The 21,416-nt window shown below is 34.8% G+C and overlaps 1 long non-coding RNA gene across 1 annotated transcript; it reads left to right on the top strand.

The window, feature by feature from the left end:
- Positions 1–709: 709 nt before the first annotated feature.
- Positions 710–19,010, top strand: LOC125611117. Its single transcript, XR_007341252.1, has 5 exons — positions 710–814; positions 3,489–3,567; positions 8,225–8,351; positions 15,322–15,415; positions 16,436–19,010. It is a non-coding gene; the product is annotated as an uncharacterized LOC125611117 (long non-coding RNA).
- Positions 19,011–21,416: the final 2,406 nt, after the last annotated feature.

Genomic DNA, 21,416 nt, shown 5'->3' with positions numbered 1-21,416 from the left:
GGGGAAAAATGAGTCATATTGCTTTTCTAGCAAAGGAGAAACCAGGACAATTATCTCAGGATGTAATTCTGTCAAGTTGAACAGAAGACTGTCAGAGAGGTGATTTAAAAGCTGTATTCCAGCTGTGCCTTGTGAGTAGGCACAAAACACTTGTAGACTTGGGGAATAGCTGTTTCTTAGATCTTCTTGTTCATTTTGATACCTATGTTCCATCCCCTTCCTTTGGCATTTTGTTTGTTTAAGGTGTCTTTTTTCTTGTTCTGAATCCAAAGTCCTTGCTCTGAAAGTATCTCTTTTATGACCAATCTCATTTTCTAGGTCACTGTTTTTTATTTCTGACAGTGAACCCTGTTAGTAAGGAATCTCACTACTATCTTTTAGGTTAGATACATCAAAATTCTTCTCTTTCTGTGAACTAAAGCTGTGGTGAGCCGTTCTAATTAGACCGTGGCCGCCATTAGAAGATGGCGCCGGCTTCCACTGTGGCCTGTGATAAACAACTCCTAATATGGAGAATTGGCACGCAATCCCTTACCACCCTATGAGAAAGGTCCACGTGGCAGCTTAAGATTGGTATGCTGGAGGCTTTATTAGGCTGTGCTTGGGCGCTCGGCGACGGGTCACTAGAAGATGATACATGAATCAAGGCCTGAATATACTGCTGAAGGAAGAATCCTGTGTCGTGTTTTCCCTTGCCGGCAAGGGGTCGCGACATAAAGCCCTCATCTCTGGCTTTTTGGAAAGCAAGTTCTAGATCTCTTTTTGGTGTTTGACTTTTATCCCAAGGATGTGGAGCAGCAGCCAGTCTGGCCGGGTATGATGTGTCTTCTGTTTCCAGCCTTTCTGTGCTTTGTGTCTCACTCACCAGTGTAAAAATTTGCAATGTATTCTCCACTTTTGTAATATCCAACTATTCATTATGCTGGCATGTTGGTTTTGTAAGTGTTTCTTCATTTAGTTTGTATTTCCTTTCAAGGTCATCACTCCTTTCTCTTAAAATTTTAGTAATGTCAAGGTGTTTTTTTTCTGGTTCTGATATTTTATTTTGTCTATTTCCAGTCTCATCATGGAGATTTCATCCTTCATCCTGTGATATTCATGCCATAGCTCATTCTCTGTTGTTTCACTAGTAGAAACCTAAGTAAAATCAAGGATACATTTGGCTAGCATACAACAAAATGATATTTCAAAATTTTCTCTGAAATTCATCAATAATCTGTATATTTGTATAGTGAAAGTATTGCAATAAATATGTGTCCCACTGAAAAAATATTAGATGTAAACTTCAGATCATATAGAAGCACTCATTCCTAAGACTTAAAAACTTAATTCAACAAAATGTATCTGTGAGAGTAAAAGGAAGTTAAAATTTAAAGAATCTCAAAATTAAAAAATTTATGAATTAGACCCAAGGCATAGAATAAGTGATTACTAAGTATGATGATGTAAAAAAAAAAAAAGTTTGCCCTCTTACATCTCATAAGACAAGCCCATGGTAAGAGCCTTAACTCTATATATACTCAGGCACATAGAACTTTCCTAAGTTATTTTTTAAATTGTTTTATTTGTTTTCATTAGTTATATACATGACAGTAGAATGCATTTATGCACTTTGATATATCATATATAGATGGGATATAATTTCTTATTTTTCTGAGTGTACATGTTGTAGAATCATATTGGTCATGCAGTCACATATATACATACAGTAATAATGTCTGTTTCATTCTACTATCTTTCCTATCCCCACATCCCCTCCATTCCCCTCCCATCACTTCCTTCTATCTAAGGTAACACTATTCTTCCCTAGTGCCCACCCCCTGCCTTATTGTGAATTAGCTTCTGCATATTAGAGAAAATATTCGAACTTTGGTTTTGTGGGATTGGCTTATTTTGCTTAGCATGATATTCTCCAACTCCAACCATTTACTGGCAAGTGCTATAATTTCACTCTTCTTTAAAACTGAGTAATATTCCATTGAGTACATATACCACATTTTCTTTATCTATTCATCTATTGAGGGAAACCTAAGGTTTTTTAACCTTAAAATATTCTATGCATATTCTATACTAAAATTTTGTAGTCAGTTATAGGAATTGCACACATTAATAAATGTTAAAACTAGGAATATCTATGTTAAAACTAAGCATATCTATGTTTATCAATGAACACAATTCTGGAAGCAGAGTGGGGCCAAAACTACAGGCAAGTTGTGAGATTTTCTTCAAGTCTTCCACCTCTGCTTTTAGTGCTCATCTGCCAAGCCAGTTATTTATGTCCTGTGAATGTATAAACTCCAGAGAAGGCTTGTGTTGCAAAATACTGATGATAAATATGGTGAAATACATAAATTTCTACTGAAAAAATCTCTAAGTTGCTGCTCAGTATTATTTGTTTCTTCTTAGTGAAATTTGAAATATAAGTAAGGGTGAAACAGAGAAAATAAACTGTCTTAATTTATTACGAAGTAAGTTATTACTGAGTACATATTATGGTGCATTATTATTTCCCAAAGTGTTATGTACAAAACAGGAGATTATTTGCTATAAAGTGTTTCTCTTCTCAAAATCAAGGAAATGATATCCAAAACCAGTGTCTCTGCTGGCCACACTTTCCTCATTACTTAACAGTGGGAATAATAAGCACACCTTCACATTAACACAACAAAGGAGTGAAAACACGTCCCTAAACTAGATCTACTGTTAGAAGCAAGGGTTTTGAGATCATATGAAAATCATCAATTCCTATGAAAAATATTAGAAGCCTTTTCTCTGAATGAGGCCATTGTGAAGCCACCATTGGAGTGCTGCAGATAAACAAAGTTGAATTAAGAACATTACTTAATCCAGTGGGACAACAATGCCACCCTCACTCCCTAAATATGCACCTGATTGTTATACTATGTGGATTTAAAATCCTCCATATTTTCCGTGATGGAAATAGTTAATATTTAGTCCAACACACACATGCGCGTGCACACGCACACACACACACACACACACACACACTTGAAAACAACAGAGGAAAACAATTCATTTCAGTTTTGGCCATATCTATCATTTTTGTTTGCAGAGATGTTTTGCTGGAATCCCATCTTATAAATTCTGGCAACCCGTAGGTGTCATTTTGTTCTAATGAGACCTCGAGACACTTTTCAGTAGATTTTGGCCTCATCTCAGCAGGGGATAGAAAGTCTGAAAGCTTAATTAGTAGTGGGTATCTTCAAAATAAATAATCATTGAAAAGAAGTAGGTTATTAAATCAAATTAACCTTCTCCACACATGAATTATTCAAGATTACACTGCATAAATGACAGAAGAAAGTCCTCAAAAAGTAAAGATATTTCCTAAATACAGGCAGAGATGCAATTGTGAAAAAATTTAAACAAAATATTGGACTAGTTTTAAATCTGTTTTCTCTGTATCTTAACATAAAAGGCCCTAAACTGATATTTATGTCAGTTATTAAACTCAACTCTTTTTTCAGGAAACAAATGCTGGATATCTACAAGATGCCAAATTTGCAATAATTAATTTTGCCACAAATGTCATCACTTCATTTTAGGGTAAGATAATATTTTGTTTTAAACCTAAATGATGGTGTCACACCCCACATACCCATGATTTGGGAGCAAATATACTGCATATACAATGTAGATCCTGGAAAATTATTTATCCTGGTATTTTGGGAGAAGTCTGAAGTACATACTTATGATGATTGTATGTTGGTGAAATTGCCAAACAGCACATTTCTCAGATCATATCCCCATCATGAAGTGAAACATGGCTGCATAGAGTACATTAAAGGGATAGTATAAATGTTTGTTGAAATAAAATTTTATAAAAAATTAAAAATTTCCTGAAAACTCATTTACCTGATAACATTTGTCTCTTGTAATATCTAATTCTCTATCAAATTTTCTGGCAGATATTTCAAGTTTCTTTTTAATTTCTTTGTTATCTTCATTTTCTGTTTCATTCAACTGGTCCTTATTTTGTTCAATAAACAGAGAATCATTTCTTGTATTCTCCTCCTTTTTAAAGGCGTGTCTGCAGTAAAATATGTTTATCTTTAAATTGATTATTCCTGAGAAAAACAACTTTATTCTACTTTTTATGTTTCTCTTATGGCAGCAGCACTTTCAACTTACCTTGTTGAGCATTATGTATTTTATAAACAACAAAAAATTCCCCTTTGGAACAAGACTGAACGTAATACTTGATCCAATAATTAAGAGTATGTGTTTTTTTCACAAATAAGAAGAAATTTTATTTATAAACTAGAGTTAATTTGAATAAAATAATCAGTAATCACTTCCCATTTCATTTTTAAATGGATATTAATATTAAAACTGTAGTTGAGGGTCTAGCTCAGCACTAGCACATCTACTTAGTTGAACTAAGCCGGTTTTGATCCTTAACACCAGAAGAAAAACTATAAATGTTTAAAAACATGTTTCTGAGCGGTGGAAAATGTCCATTTTATTATCTTTGGGAGAATTATCAGTAACAAAATTGAGAGGAAAATTGAGAGGAATTTAGAAATCTATATCAAATACCTTTTTAAAAAGTTTCTCTAAACAAATAATTCTACATTGAAAATGTATTCAGAGTAAACAAATAGAGGAAAATGATTTTCTAAATTTCATTCCTTGAAACATTCATTGTACTACAAAAACCAAAAATATAGATACAAATCCAGCCAAATTTCTATTTGTTGTATAAATAGATTCCTATTCAGGTGGTGGCACATGCCTGTAATCCCAGCAACTAGGAAAGCTGAGGCAGGAGTATCTGAAGATCAAAGTCAGCTTCTGCAACTTAATAAGGACCTAAGAAACTTAGAGTCTCAAAATTAAATAAATAAATAAATAAATGAACTGGTTGGACATATGGCTAAGTGGTTAAGTGCCCCTGGGTTCAATCTCTGGTACCTAAACAAATAAATAAATAAACAATCTCTATAAGATAGCCATTAAACTGTGATTGAGAAGAATATACATTTAATATTCATAAGTAATGATGATTTAACAGTGTGTTATCTTATTCACTAGATTTTTATATTCCAGATGAGTAAAATGTTTTCTTTCTTGCAATATGCTAAAAATAAGTCAGCAGTTACAAACATTCCCCCATGAACCAGTAGTATAAAGGAAAGAGTTCCAACCCTTCTTTTAATCTAGCAAATCATACCTCAAATTTTGAAGTTCTTGTTTCCATACTAGATTTTTCTTTGTAATCTCCAATTTCACTGTTTTTACTTCAGAATATTTATTTTTAAGTTCAGAAACCTCATTTTCCAGTTTTGCAATTTTTTTTTACATGGAGTAAACACTGTGAGCATTGACAGTTTTTAAGTTTTATTACATCAAATGAAGAACCTGAATTCAAATGTTTTAATTGGATCACAGAATTTGTATCAGGAAGGAAACAAAATAGAAATAATATGTGAGTAATTTTTGTATATAAATGAATATATATTTTCACACGCATTATTTATACACTATACAAATGTAAAGAGTACCTAAAACGTGTACTATGTTCTACAGATCAAACAGATGGGATAAGACCTCTTCTGTTGTTTAGCTTAAAGTCTAGTGAATGTGTTCCACTGTGCCCAATAAATCTTGTCTTCCTTAGGAAATATTTCTGATTATCCAAATCTTAAACAGGGTCTTTTGCTTAACAAATCTTTCTTGGTGGAAAAAGTGGATGTTGCCAGATTCAATGCAAAGAAATATCTCAAAGATTCATCTACAAATCTACCTATTCAAATATAAATGAACCAATTCTCAGAAACAAAATTTTAAAATAGATTTAAAAAACATAAATTCATATTGTTCACAAATTTTTACCTCAAAAAATTTTTTAAACAATTCCTATTCTTCATGAATGTTTCCCAAAGTGAATGATAATTTTTACACTTTTATCTGTGACCTTGTGAAATATTTTATTCAAAAATTTGACAAATTTATTTGCTACTGTAAAGACAATGTGCTTCATGTACTTCTATTTGATTTGGGCTCTGGGTCTCAAATAAAAAGCATTCCTTTACTCAAGCCAACATTAGCACTTTATCAATTTTTTCTACTGTATCCTTATGATTTACACTGTAGATTGTTTCTTTTTTAATTTTTAATTGACTTTTTAAAAATAAATGACAGGAGAATGCATTACAATTCTTATTGCACATATACAGCACAATTTTTCATATACCTGGTTGTACATAAAGTATGTTTACACCAATTCATGTTTTCATACATGTACTTTGGATAATGATGTCCATCACATTCCACCATCCTTGCTAACACCCTGCCCCTTCTCTTCCCCTCCCACCCCTCTGCCCTATCTAGAGTTTGTCTATTCCTCCCATGCTCCATGTCCTTGCCTCACTATGAATCAGCCTCCTTATATCAGAGAAAACATTCAGCATTTGTTATTTTGGGATTGGCTAACTTCACTTAGCATTATCTTCTCCAATGCCATCCATTTACCTGCAATTGCCATGATTTATTCTCTTTTATTGCTAAGTAATATTCCGTTATGTATATATGCCACATTTTTTTATCCATTCATTTACTGAAAGGAATCTAGATTGGTTCCAAAGTTTAGCTATTGTGAATTGTGCTGCTGTAAACATTGACGTGGCTGTGTCCCTGTAATATGTTGTTTTTAAGTTCGTTGAGTATAGACCAAGGAGAGGGATAGGGGTCAAATGGTGGTTCCATCCCCAGTTTTCCAAGGAATCTCCATACTGCTTTCCATATTAGCCGTACCAATTTGCAGTCCCACTAGCAATGTATGATAGTACATTTTTCTCCACTTCCTTGCCAACTGTTTGTCTTCATAATAGCTACCATTCTGACTGGAGTGAGATGATATCATAAAAGCTGTCTATGCTAAGCCCCAGGCCAACATCATTCTAAATGGAGAAAAAATGAAGGCATTCTCTCTAAAAACTGGAATAATACAGGGATGCCCTCTTTCACCACTTCTATCTAACATAGTTCTTGAAACACTGTCCAAAGCAATCAGACAGATGAAAGAAATTAAAGTGATATATATAGGAAAAGAACTTAAATTAGCACTATTTGCTGATGATATGATTATTTACCTAGAAGACCCAAAAAGCTCCACCAGAAAACTTCTAGAACTAGTAAATGAATTCAGCAAAGTAGCAGGATATAAAATCAACACCCATAAATCAAAGGCATTTCTCTATACCAGTGACTAATCTTCTAAGAGGGAAATGAGGAAAACTACTCCATTTATAATAGCCTCAAACAAAAAATACTTGGGAATCAAAAGAGGTGAAAGATCTCAATTGTTTCTTTACTTGTCAGTCCCTTTTGGCCATATTCTTTTCAATGTATTTTTATCCTATGTGGTTCTTACCTTGTCCATGTCCATTTATCATCTTTGTGTTTGAATCAAATTTACTGGATACAGAAGAAGCACACACTTCTCGATGTTGTTCAGAATCACTCTGGGAAAAATAATGACAATTATGAGTTTCATATAGATTTCTGCAATCCCTTTCTGACCATCATTATATTTATAGTTACAAAGACATTGCAATTGCAGATTTGACCATTACATTTTCTGCAATGGTATTTCTACATGAGACACAATTTCACATACAGTCCAGGTAAAACTGAGCTCTACTCTTTACCTGGCTACTGATGTGGGGAAAATCAGGAAGAATGAAAGAGGAAATGGGTTCCCTTAAAACAAATTTGCTGATATGCATATATCCAAACCAACTAACTTCAGTGCTTAATTAGTAAATACTGCATTCTTTCTTAAATCTAAAAACAGGGTAGAAAATTTACTTAAAATGCTTTTGTGAATTAGATTTGATGGTATACAGATACAACATTTTAAACAATGAAGGTCCAATTCTTTTTTGTTAAAATATGATTTGTAATGTGATAAGAGACTTTCAAATGTGTCACCTGGAGTAGGAAGAATAATACTCCTGAACTTGTTTCATTTGAGTCTCCAGAGCCTTCCAAATATTCATCACTTTGTTCAAAGTATTTACATAGTCAAATTTTCATTTTGAAAGAAGAAAGATTCAGTAAGAAGGTGTGTCTATATTTTATGTGGATACATGAGCACAGTCAATTTGGTTAGAATATGCAACTTTTTCATTGAAGAAAGGAATTTCAAGGAAGTAAGGCAGTAGCATGGCATCATTCTGTGTTTCCTGGCTACTTTCAGAGTTTGGAGCCAAAATAACTGGTGTACAGCTGCATAATGAAGAAGAAAGGCTGTTTAGAAATACTAGAAAGCCATGACAGAGAGCCAGAGAACAGATGAAACACAGAAATCATATCTTTTTTTATAGGTAAGTGTGTTGATTTTATTTATTTTATTTTTTTATTTGTTTTAATTAGTTATACATGATAGTACAATGAATTTGACATATCATACATTTGAATCAGATGGGATATAATTTCTCTTTTTTCTGAGTATACAGGTTGCAGAATCACGTTGGTCATGCATTCACATATACACACACAATAATAATAATGTCTGTTTCATTCTACTATCCTTCCTATCTCCCCATCCCCTCCCCTCCCCTCCCATCTCTTCTCTCTACCTAATCTAGAGTAATGCTATTCTTTTTTTCCCTCACATCTTCATACATGTATTTTGTGTAACAATGAGGGTCTCCTTCCACCATCCATGCAATTCCCTTGCTCCTTCCCTTTCCGTCCCACCCCTCTTCCCTATGTAGAGGTAATCTTCTTCCCATGCTCTTCCTCTCTTCCCCATTTTGAGTCACCCCCCTTATATCAGAGAAGACATTCGGCATTTGTTTTTTAGGGATTGGCTAACTTCATGTAGCATAATCTGCTCTAACGCCATCCATTTCCCTGCAAATGCCATGATCTTATTATTTTTTTAGTGCCGAGTAATATTTCATTGTGTATATATGCCACATTTTTTATCCATTCATCCATTGAAGGCATCTAGGTTGGCTGTACAGTCTAGCTATTGTGAATTGTGCTGCTATAAACATTGATGTGGCTGTGTGACTTTTAAAACAAGATATGCATTCATAGAAGGAATAGCCTGCAGCTGTGCCAGGGAAAACTAGCAGGATGTAAGCAATGAATCTCCCTTCTGGAGGGCTGGGGAGAATCTCACCAACCCAATTAGGAAATGGTTAAAAGCAAGAGAGAGACAGTTCTCAAAGCAGGAATTACAAATTGCCCACAGACATATGAAAATTGGTCAACATCACTAGAATTCAAGGAAATACCATTCAAAACTGCATTGACATTTTAAATGCTCCCAGTCAGAATAACACTTATCAAGTATTCAAATAGTAAGTTTAGTGCAGGATGTGGGAGGAAAGTACAATCTTATGCTGTCAGCCTGAAAATTAAGAAACCAGTATGGACATTCCTCAGGATTCTAGGACTATGACTGCCATATGACCCAGCTTCCCCAGTCATTGATCTTAACCCCAATGTATCAAAACCAGTATGTACATGTGATTTGTGAATGTTGATGTTTTAGCACTGCATGTCACAATTATAAAGTTATGGAACCAACTCTAATACTGATCAATAGGAAAATGTATAAGGGAAAAAACACAAAAAGATACTTGGCACTGATTTGAGCAAATTAGTTATTCATGATACACCACTATGTCAAACTGAATCCCAAATTGTTCACATTAATAGAATGCCCAAAACAGCAAAATCTCCTTAATTTTATAAAGGACAATATTTTAGTGAAAAATAGGAACCTTATGAAGGTTCCTCTCATTTCAAATACAGTATTTTCAGGAAAAGAGACTTGGATTTTTTTTCAGAGATATCAACCATAATTCTAAATACTTCCAAATCTCCTAGACAGAATGGGACTGCAGGGGCAGGAGCCAAGTCACCCCGTATGTTTTAACCATACTTTCTTCCAAGATTGCAGGGAAAAAAATATCATTCCTATTTTAACTTTCATAACATGGAACTCTGTCTAAACAGTGGTTATGGATGCACCCATAACAAGTAGTAGGATGGGTGTAGAAGATAAACTGAAACATAGATCAGCTGATAGCCCTGGGTAGCTAGACTTCAGTTCTGTGATCTGCCTAAAGATTAAAAGTTCCTGGCACATTCGCTGAGACATGTTTAAAGCTCTGTGACAGTAGGTACCAAGGTTATGTCTGGAAGAAAAGTGTCCTCCTACAGAACAACACACATGTGCCGACTCATAAGGTATGGTCAAGCCATTGAGCTGAGGGGCATTTCAAGTTCTTATCCACATTATCACCACACTGATACTTGCAGACACCCTCCTGGAGATTACAATAAAATCCTGAGGGCAAACACCTTTGAGAAGGGTGCCATTGTAGTAACTATGTGGATGGAACTCTGACATAAACAGTGGTTAACTCACAACAGGCATTTAGAATTAGCATGAGTTTAAATTAGAATCTGAGACATAGATCTGCTGAGAGCTCTGAGCAGCTAGAGCTTGGTCCTGTGGTGTACCTAAAGATTAAAATGTCATGGTACTTTCACTGAAAAATGTGTTTTGAAGCTCTGTGACAGCAAGTGATGAAGTTATTTCTGGTAGAATAGTGGTATCATGCAAAAAAAAAAATTCACACATAAGCACGAATACCACGTATGGTCAACCCACATAGCTGAGATACATTTGGAATCCTTGTCCACATTTCCACCACTCTAGTGCTTGTAGACACACTCCTGAGAACTACAATAGAATCCTGAGTGGAAACACGTTGTGTGAGGGTTTCATTTTAGCAACTTAGAGGGAGACATCAGAAACTACTGCATGCCTTGCACCTCCAAGACACATAGCCAGATCCCCTCACATGTTTAATAATTGTACTAATTTCTTTCAGAGAAAGGATATGAAATAGGTAGGTATTGTTTGTACATTAACAGAAAAGTATCCATCCTGAATGATTCATATTCTGTTAATGGGCAGTTTTGTGTCTGAGTTGAGCCTGTATTCTTCTTCGGTCAAGACACTGGAATCTATGAAGAATAATGTGTTTTAACTTTCACATGGATGTGAAATTAAATGTTGAGCTTTTGGGAATGAAGCTGTTTTTACATGACTGGGTTCAGTGGCATTGCATTTATGTATGTTCCTAGTTCAACTGTTTATTCCTAAATCTCCAATTTATCAACCACCATTTAAGTATGTTTACACAGATGAAAACACAAACATTATTCAAAAATATTGGTGGAGCTGCTTATATATATATATATATTTGGAATCCATCTTGATTTTTAAAGCTATTTTAATGTTCAAGACAGGTCACATTCTCTATACTTAAATACAAAATTACCATTTCAATAGGCCTAATTTACCTTCTGGAATCAAGAAAAGAGAAGTAATCAGGAATTTTATTTGACACATGTGCATACCTGTTGCTGATTATATCTAGTACCATCAAGCCTCATAGGCTCTTCCTCTGATGACTTGTCCAAATGTGACTCTGCTGACAAATGCACAGATTTACTTAAACTCCTTATAAAATTAGTGTGGATGACAATTTATCCAAATAAAAATGAAGAGCAGTAATGCTCACATAATTTTATTTTCCCAATTATACTTTCATATTAAGCTTGATTTTAGGGGAATATATATATCTGTATATATTCTGTATATATATATCTGAATATATCTGTTATTTGAAATTTTTATTGCTGTTTGTGTGTGGGCCTTTGTATTTTACCCAGGGACATGTGTATCCTTGGCAAGGACTATAATGATTATTTAACTCACATATCATTATATTTGGAGACAGAGTGTCTGTAAACCTGATTTGCTAGAAACCGGACAGGGCACTGTCTCAGCCTCTAAAGTACCTGTAATTATAGACATGTCCTTCTGAACCCAGTACATATTGACATCGCTAAGGAGTAATGTTACTTATAAAATACTTCAGAACAGCTCTTGGGGAAACACTAGTCACCATGTACAAAACCTTTAATAATTTACAGGTTGATACACTCAAGGTAAACAAAATTTTACAGAAAAAAAATATTTAAATTTCCATGGAAACAGGAAACATTACAATTTTTACTATCGCTTCATTCAAATATTAAATTGTAAACATCCTTTGTACTTTATCTTTGGTGTCCCAACTAACAGATCACATTTCCACCTTAATCAATGAACTCCATGCTGTTTTTTTTCTGCTTTCCCGTTCTTTTTTTTTTCCTATTAGGAATCACTCTTTTTTGTGGATCTTTCATTATTATGCCTGTTATTTCTGACATAAACTCATTTTGCTTTCACTCAGGCTACCTCAGATATTATCCAGTTTCCATACTGGGTAATAAACATGAGAACTGTAAGGTATTCCTTTTCCCATCTAGTCCATCAGTTCCTGAACATGAGGGTCCTGATTTTACTTAATGTTATTGTCAACAGTTTTATTTACTTCTACCCATAATTGAGTTTGTGGTAGGAGTTAGAGGAGATAACAGGGACGAGGAACAAAATCTTTTCTAAAAATAGAGATGAATGGAGACTTCAAAGTGAGGCTATTAACCAGAGGAAAGCAATGCGAAGAGTTTGGAAATCTGTAAATAGAGAGAGGATTTAAAGGAATATGTTTGCCTTACTATATAGGAATTTGTAATGAGAACTTCCAGAGGACACTGCAGGCAAAGAGAAGAATCAAGATACAGAGTGAGGTAGAATTTGAAAGATTATTATGAAAGATTACTAGGAAATTTAAGATACTTGGACATCCATGTTCTAAAGAGGCCAATGGTCATATATGTAGTATATACATAAATAGAAGAAGCAAGCACAATGCTATAAGCATGTGACCATGAGGGGCATGTGCATGAATGTAGATGAATAATGAGAAGGCAGTAAGCAGTGCACTAGGAAGTTGATGCAGGCATTATTGGAGGGAATGCTTCCAGAAATACAGAGGATAGAAAGTTTTCAGTGACATGTGTAAACTGAAGATTAATTACATGAACAAAGTAAGAGGCTGGGCCACAGGAATGTTCAATGTGCTTCTGAGTATAACTCAAGGTTTCAAATGAGATTTATAATAAAATGTAGCCACTGTGAATGTTGCTCTCATTTATCATGTAGTTTCTCCTATGGCAATATCTTTCTACATTGAGAAAAGGATTATATTGTAATTCTAGGAGGGTGTCTACAAGCATCAGAGTTGTGGAAATGTGAACAAGGATCCAAAATGCATCTCAGCTGAGTGGGTTGACCATATGTGGTATATCTGCTTAAATGTGTGATTTTCTGCATGCTGCCAGTTTTCTCCCAGACATAACCCTGTCACTTGCTGTCACAGAGCTTCAAACGACATTTTTCAATGAAAGTACCACGACATTTTAATCTTTAGGCAGACCACAGGACCAAGCTCTAGCTGCTCAGAGGTCTCATCAGATCTATGTTTTAGATTCTATTTTACACCCATGATAATTCTAAATTCTTATTCTTGGTGTCTCCATAACCACTGTTTATGCCATGGTTCAATGTTGTAAAAAATAAAATAGAAATGTATGTTTTTTAGTCATATCCCAGGAAGAAAGCCTGTATAAAGTAATTGGAGTGAAGTGTCTCTTGTACTAGTATTCTAATACTGCCTAGGAGATTTGGCAGTATTTTGAATATTGTATGATATCTGCACAAAAATCCAAATTTTCTTTTGCTTAAAATGCTGTGTTTGAATAGAGAGGAATCTACATTAGTTTCCTATTTCTGCTCTAAAATATTTTCCTTTATAATATTAAGGACATTTTTCTGGTACAGTTTTAAATTTTAGAACATTTAGGTTTTCATATACTTTATGGGGATTCATTTTGACATAATGGTGTATTATGAATAGCTAATTTGCTCAAGATCAGTGCCAATTTCCATGTTTTCTTAAAGTCCAGTCTTCTATTGATGGGTATCAGAGTGAGTTCCATAATGTTATAATTGTGACTTGCAATGCTAAAACTTTGAAGTTCATATTGACATGTATAATGATTTTGCTACATTGGGGATAGTATCTAGGAGTGGGAAAAAAGTGGAAAATCTTATTTCAGGATTCTTAGAATCCTGAGGAAACTCCATACTGCTTTCCAGTGTAGAAGTCTTAATTTTCACTCTCACTGTGTAAGATTGCACTTTTCCCCCCACATCCTGCACTGCATTTATTATTTGAATACTTGATAAATATCTTTCTGATTGGAGGCATCTGAAATGTCAATGCAATTTTTAATGGTATTTCCTTGAATTCTAGTCATGTTGACCAAGTTTATTGTTTCTGTATACAATTTGTAATGTTTGTTTTGAGAAGAGTCTATCTCCTGTTTTTCTCAATTTTTGAATTGGGTTGGTGAAATTCTCCTCAGCCCACCAGAAGGGTGATTCATCTCTTCTACCCAGCTAGTATTCCCTGGCATGGATATAGACTATTCCATCTATGAATGCATTCCTTGTTTTAAAAGCCATTATTTCTGTGTTTCATCTGGTCAAAAGCTCTGTGTTGTGGCTTTCCAGTGCTTTCCCACAGCCTTTACTTTTCGTTGTGCAGTCATACACGAATTTTTCTTGTTCTAGTCTCTGAAAATAGTCAGTAAACACAACATGTTCTTCTGCCTTACTTCCTTTGGATTCCTTTTAGTTTTTTCTTCAGTGAAAAGTATTGCCTACCCTACACAGATTGAGTAATCACGTTTGTGCACATGAAATACAGACACATTTTCTTTCTGAATTTCTCTATTCTTAAAATGAAATTTTGTATAAGTAAATATTTTGCTGAAAGACATTAATATTTGGAAAACTCTGGTGACTCACATCAGACAAGTTCAAGAGTGTTTAATACCCACACAAGATGATAGATTTGAAAGTGTCTTATTACATGTAGTATCATATTTTAACACTAAACATTCAGCCCTTCCATGTTTAAAATATTGAATCTGTGTAACATTAATTCCATTTCTCATAAGAGGTTTAAATAAATATTCTACTGTGTTTGGTGTTTTTCTGGAAAGTACAAAGTTTGCTAGTTGAGCACTGATGTGAGATGTTTTGGATATATGTATATCAGTGATTTTGTTGTCAGGGAACTCATTTCCTCTTTCATTCTTCCTGCTTTTACCCCATCAGTAGCCAGATGAAGAGAGGAGCTCAGCTTCATTTGGACTGCATAGGATAGTGTCTCATATGGAAAGTACTGTTTCACCAAATGTAATCGTCTAATCTCCAATCCCAATGACTTCACAATTATAAATATGGGTATCTCTAAAGAAGGATGATGAAATCTATATGCAACTCATTATTATCATGATTTTTACCAGAGTCATTCTGAGCAACATCCAGAAGTGTGTGCTTCTAGTACATCTGGTGAGTTCCATCAAAGAGCAAAGAAGAAAATAAATGGACAAGTACATGGTAAGATCCACATAGGATACAAAATACATTGGAGGGAATATTGCCAAAAAACATATGAACACTAATATACAATAATTGTTCAAAGAATGTGCCTGTTAGATAACTAGTAAAGAAATGGAAGGTAAGAAGTGACATATCTTATTAGGTTTCAACCACATGTTGAATTGGGGGTATTGCTAAAGGAACAGAACTATGAGTTTCATTTAGTTGCATTTAAGACATACTTCTATTACAACTAAATTCAAAATAAGAAAAAGGAGAGAAGAAGCAGGAATGAAGACTGAGAAAGGCAGTGAGTACACAGAGAAAAAAGGAAAAAGAATCATTTGTACTCAGGAGAAGTTGCAAACTTCAAGCCACAAATGAGAAGGGAAAAGAGCAGGGTTTTCAAAATGTGAGAAGGATTTGAGTTTCAAATTGCAAAGATGAATGAAGGGAAGAGTAAAACTTTCCCAACCTTCCTGACTTATTCAGAGTTGAAAAAGAATTTAAGAGTAATGACCTGATCCCACAAAGATAAGTTCATTTACCATAAATGATTAGGCATATATACAATTTAGTGATAGACAACATGTTGCTACACCCTAGGACAAAAATGTAGGACAGAAACAGCAAATGGAAAAGTAGAAAGAAATATGAATGGGTACTGAGCATTTCCCAAATCCACAGGTATCTAAAATTAACTTTGAAAAAAAATTACAGGAAAAAAAATGACACTGGAACTCTGGAACTGTAAGAAATCATCTTTTGGGAACCACATTCAAAATCTTATTCTGACTCAGCAGATCTTGGCTTCTACATGTCCATTACATTCTAAATTGATTCCAATGATTCTGGTCTACAGACAACATGATTTTCTATACATGAACAGCTATTGGTTCATACAGTAGAGGACATAAGCAGATTAAGTGCAAATATAAACCTTGCTTTATTCTGAGCATGTTTCTTGAGAACTAGGAGGGACTCCAAAGTCTTAGATGAAGAATTTGTATTACTAAGATAAATTTGTTACATTGGCAGGCAAGAAGGAGTGGCAAAAATTCATACATAGAATGTAAAATGGAAAAGCTAAGAAGAAAGGAAAATGAGGGAAGTACAAAAATTTACATAAGAAATATGAGGAAATGGAGAGCATGTTACTCTGCTCTTTTCAGTTTGTCAGCTTTCAAACTATATCTGGTGTAGAGACAATTGAAACTAGTGGGGATTCGAAGATTCAGGACAACATACAGCTACCAATTTCTCTTCTCTGTATCTAGTAGGCACCACAATATGTGGGGCATCCATGTGTGTTACTCGGGTGAACAACATTACCTTTTTGAAGAATTTGTTGTTTTAAAGAAGGCTAATATTTCTATTCATATTGATCTTATTATTATCCTTAATATGTTTGTTTTTATCATTATTTTATTGTTGCTAGGTTGAAAAACCAATTCCATGGCATGCCAGGAATGCATGACATTACTGAGATAAATTCTGAAATCTAGAGTGCCAATGTTGTGATGAACCAGAACTTTTATGCAAATACTTTCCTCAAATATCAACACTGTTACTCTGAATGTATTTACCAATTTCTTTAAAACACAATAGTTTATTAATATCTGATAATTCTGCAAGCTTTCAGAACAGTTTTCCTTTTGGATTATCTTGTCTGAACTCTTTATGCTTTATAATAAATACATTGTCTGCATAGTTGTGGGACCACTATATTCACACAAGAGAGGAAAAATAAACTTAATGTTGGTTAAACCAGATGATGAAGGAAATAAAGAGACACCAGTTTCCCACATGGGTATGAATCACATATCTATGTATATTAGCTGTTATTGTAAACACTATATCTGAGCTAATTAGGTAAGAAAACTCTCTCAGATGAGCAAAAAATATAGCTTCCCCCAGAATCTCAACACAATATCGAACTTGTTAATTATAAGGTAAATGAAGGGCAGGAAACATATTTATAATAAAATGGATTCAATGATTCTGATATAATTCACTCAAGATATCTGCTGCCATATTTCCAATTCAGCTTTGACATTGAACTTCTAAAGGTCCTTCTCACCTCCTCTGAATACAGATCACTGTGCTCTCCAGCATTATGCATCTTGAATTGTTGAATATATTAATATTTTTGTATAAATGGTCATTGCAAAATTGATTTTACCTTTGAAAACTTAACTGCAAATTTTTCTAAACACATATTTATGATTTTGATTTAGTACTTTTGAGTCTTGTGGTTTTACTCAACACATATGTAATTTATTTTACTCCTTTCCTATAAAATGGATCCATTATTTGCTGGAGAACAGTTTTTCCCAGAAATTTTGAGTAAGAGTTGTAAATTGAGAATATACTTGCAAATACCAATGAAATGTTTGCTCATATTTCTGTGACATGTTTTGGTTGTTTATCATTCTTCTCAATGATGTGCACCGAATGAGATGCTTTTGCATGCTAAGCAGTTGCTCTACAACTGAGCGTCTACCACAGATCTTTCTGATTCTCTGTGGGCTTTGTACATACATGTTTCAGGTTCCTACATGAGTTTTCTCAATGTAGAAAGATTAAAATATGTCCTAATAATTTTATTATAACCAAGCCTTCTTTTTTTAGCCAGGTACATATTTTTTTCCTACTCCATGTCTTCATTTTGTGGTATTCTAGAGATTGTTTAAAATATATATTTCATTTATAGATGATAAACATTTTTCTTTAAGGTTTGGTTGTTGTTGAAGTATGTTCCCTCCCCCTGAAAGAGATACTGGTGAGTGAAATAGCATGTAGAACATGCTCATTTGTGGACAAGGTGCTGAGATATAACCCCTGCCCAGGACACATCCAAAGGAAAAATTTGCATGCTACAAGGTCCCACATGTAACCAAGGAAGAGAAATCCATCCAAATGCATGGAAATCCTCAACCTATGAACATCAACATCATGAGAAAAGAAGGCAAAAACACACCACCAAAATTTCCAAATAACTGCATCCACTAAAGATAAAACATAAATATGGTTTAAAATCCATGAGAGAGGTAAGATGAATATGTTTAATAATTGTATTGATTTCTTGCATGGGAAGGATATATAATAGGGAGATATTCTTTGTACCCTAACAGAACAGGACCCATCATGAATGGTTCATATTCCATTAACAGGTAATTTGTGTTGATTTCATTCTATTGCTCCCTTGACCTAAAAATTCTAGTCCAAGGAGAATTACGTCTTAAACATTGGCATGGGTGACAGGTAATGAGAAACAAAAATCTTGAGCCTTTAGGAATGATGGTATTTTCACATAAACGAGTTCTGTGATCATTGAAGTTTTGTATGTTCCTTGTTTCAACCCATTATTTCTGTGTCTCCAGTTTATCACATTAAAGAATGTTACACAAATGAAAACACAATTGTTATTCAAAAATATTGGCTCAACTGCTAGCATAAAGTTTATTTTTAAGCTGCCATGGCTTCTAATACTACTTTCATGTTCATGAACAGTTAAATTCTTTTAGAGTTAAATATTAAATTACAATATTTAGGTCCCTAAAGAATATTCTATGAGGTCAATTCATTTGTTGTCATTTACCTTCTAGAAGCACTTNTGGTGCAGCGACTTGTGGTAGTGTTGGGGTATTTTTGCTGATGCTGTCATAGGTGGTACAATTTCTCCAAAAGGAGCCATCAATTGGCTTGGTGTATCTTCCTCCCTTCTGCTTGTCATGGTCATTCAGCTAAAATTTTGGGGCCAACAGAGGTGAGGCAAAGAACCTCACCCCCCCCATTGGTACAAAGACCTATCCACAGGTGTGGCTGTATGCTGGACAGGTAGTCAATGACGGATAAGATCCAATTGCAATGGTACCAGCCTAAGACAGGAGGCTGACGCCTTGAGGTCAGCTCATCCGATAATGGGTAAGAACCATATGTACTATTGGACAACCTAAGGCAGGCACGGTCCCTAAGCCACATGCTTGTTGTTTAAAAAGAGAGGGGGAGATGTTGAGAGCCACAGCCAAAGGGGCCCCAGCAAACTTCCAGCTGCCAGCAAAAACTTCCAGCTGCCAGCAAACTTCCAGCTGCCAGCTGATAATTGGCTCACAGCGGCCCCAGCAAACTTCTAGCTGCCAACTGATTGGCTCCTCTGCACTGATGCTCATTGGGCTGTTTCCCCGCCCTTTCAGACCATGGAGTTGCTCATTGGGGGACTTTTTTTGGCTCTGCCCACGCAATCCAGCTAATCAGCCTCAAGAGCAGGAGGAGTGGAGGAGGTTGAGGCTTGTGGGAAGCTGGTGGTGGCAGTTGGGCTCTGAAGGTTTTTCCTGAGGAGCTGGGTAGTTTGGTGTGTGTGTTCTAAAAATAAAGTTTGTTTCTTTTGACAAGTGGCTCCTGAATTGTGCCCAGCCAGACTGCGGCACTGCAGAGTCAGAATGAGCTTCTGAAACTAGTCACCAGTAGATAATTTATTACAGTTTGAGAGATTCAATGTAAACTTGGTCATCTTCTAATACCTCAACCTTCACTTAAATGTAGCTCTGTATTTCATTCTAAGATATTCCCCTCAAATCATAGTTGAGAAGGATCTATAATTTTTCCAGTTTTAGATTTTTAGATATTGTGGATTTGGGCATCACTTCATAAACATTCATATTTCTTTCTACTTCCCCATTTATTGTTAATGCCCTATATTTTTGTGCTAGGTAGTATATAAATGTTGCACATCAATAATTGTATACATATGTAATTATTTATGATAAATATAGTTCTGCAGGAACCCTTCTTCACTCTTCAATTCAGTGCCAACTGTAACTAAATCAGAAAGTTTAGGAAAAAACTTTTTATTGCTTTTATTTTTTAAATACATGACAATGGAATGCATCACAATTCTTATTACACATATAGAACACAATTTTTCATATCTCTGTATATAAAGTATGTTCCCACCAATTCATGTCTTCATACATGTACTTTGGATAATGATGTCCATCACATTCCACCATCATTGATAACCCCCTGCCCCCTCCCTTGCCCTCCAACACCTCTGCCCTATTTAGAGTTTGTCTATTCATCCCATGCTCCCTCTCCCTACCCCACTATGAGTCAATCACCTTATATCAGAGAAAACATTTGCCACTTGTTTTTTTTTTGTGTTTTTTTGGGGGGGTGGGGATTGGCTAACTTCACTTAGCATTATCTTCTCCAACTCCATCCATTTACCTGCAAATGCCATGATTTTATTCTCTTTTATTGCTGAGTAATATTCCATTGTGTATATATGCCACATTTTTTACCCATTCATCTATTGAAGGACATCTAGTTTGGTTCCACAGTTTAATTATTATGAATTGTGCCGTTATAAACATTTATATGGCTGTGTCCCTGTAATATTCTGTTTTTAAGTCCTTTGGGTATAGACCAAGCAGAGGGATAGCTGGGTCAAATGGTGGTTCCATTTCCAGATTTCCAAGAAATCTCCATACTGCTTTCCATATTGGCTGCACCAATTTGCAGCCCCACCAGCAATGTAAGAGTGTGCCTTTTTCCCCACATCCTCACCAACACTTATTGTTGCTTGTCATCATAATAGCTGCCATTCTGACTGGAATGAGATGATAGATAGTTTTGATTTTCATTTCTCTAATTGATAGAGATGTTGAACATTTTTTTTATATATTTATTGATTAATTGAATATCCTCTTCTGAGAAGTGTCTGTTCATATCCTTAAAGCAAAGGCAAGAAGTTTAGGAAATTTTTACTCTACTGCCCTTTCAACTTTGGATCTGGAAACTCACAAATTTTTTCCACATTTGGAAAACCCTGATCTTTTCTGTTCTCATATATGACTTGAGTTTCCTTCCCACCACTGAGAATAACTGCTTGTTTTTCCTTCACTGACTCCCTGTACTAACTACCTTTCTCTGTCTTCATTCCCACTACACCTCTCCTTTTTCATGTTTTCAACTTTATTGTAATCAAATAGTATACTGAATGGCAGTTTATAATTCA

Source organism: Marmota marmota, unplaced genomic scaffold (assembly GCF_001458135.2).
Source record: "Marmota marmota marmota unplaced genomic scaffold, marMar, whole genome shotgun sequence".
NCBI classification, from domain to species: Eukaryota; Metazoa; Chordata; class Mammalia; order Rodentia; family Sciuridae; genus Marmota; species Marmota marmota.
Note: the sequence above shows the minus strand (reverse complement) of the source record. Positions and strands in the feature narration are given on the sequence as shown.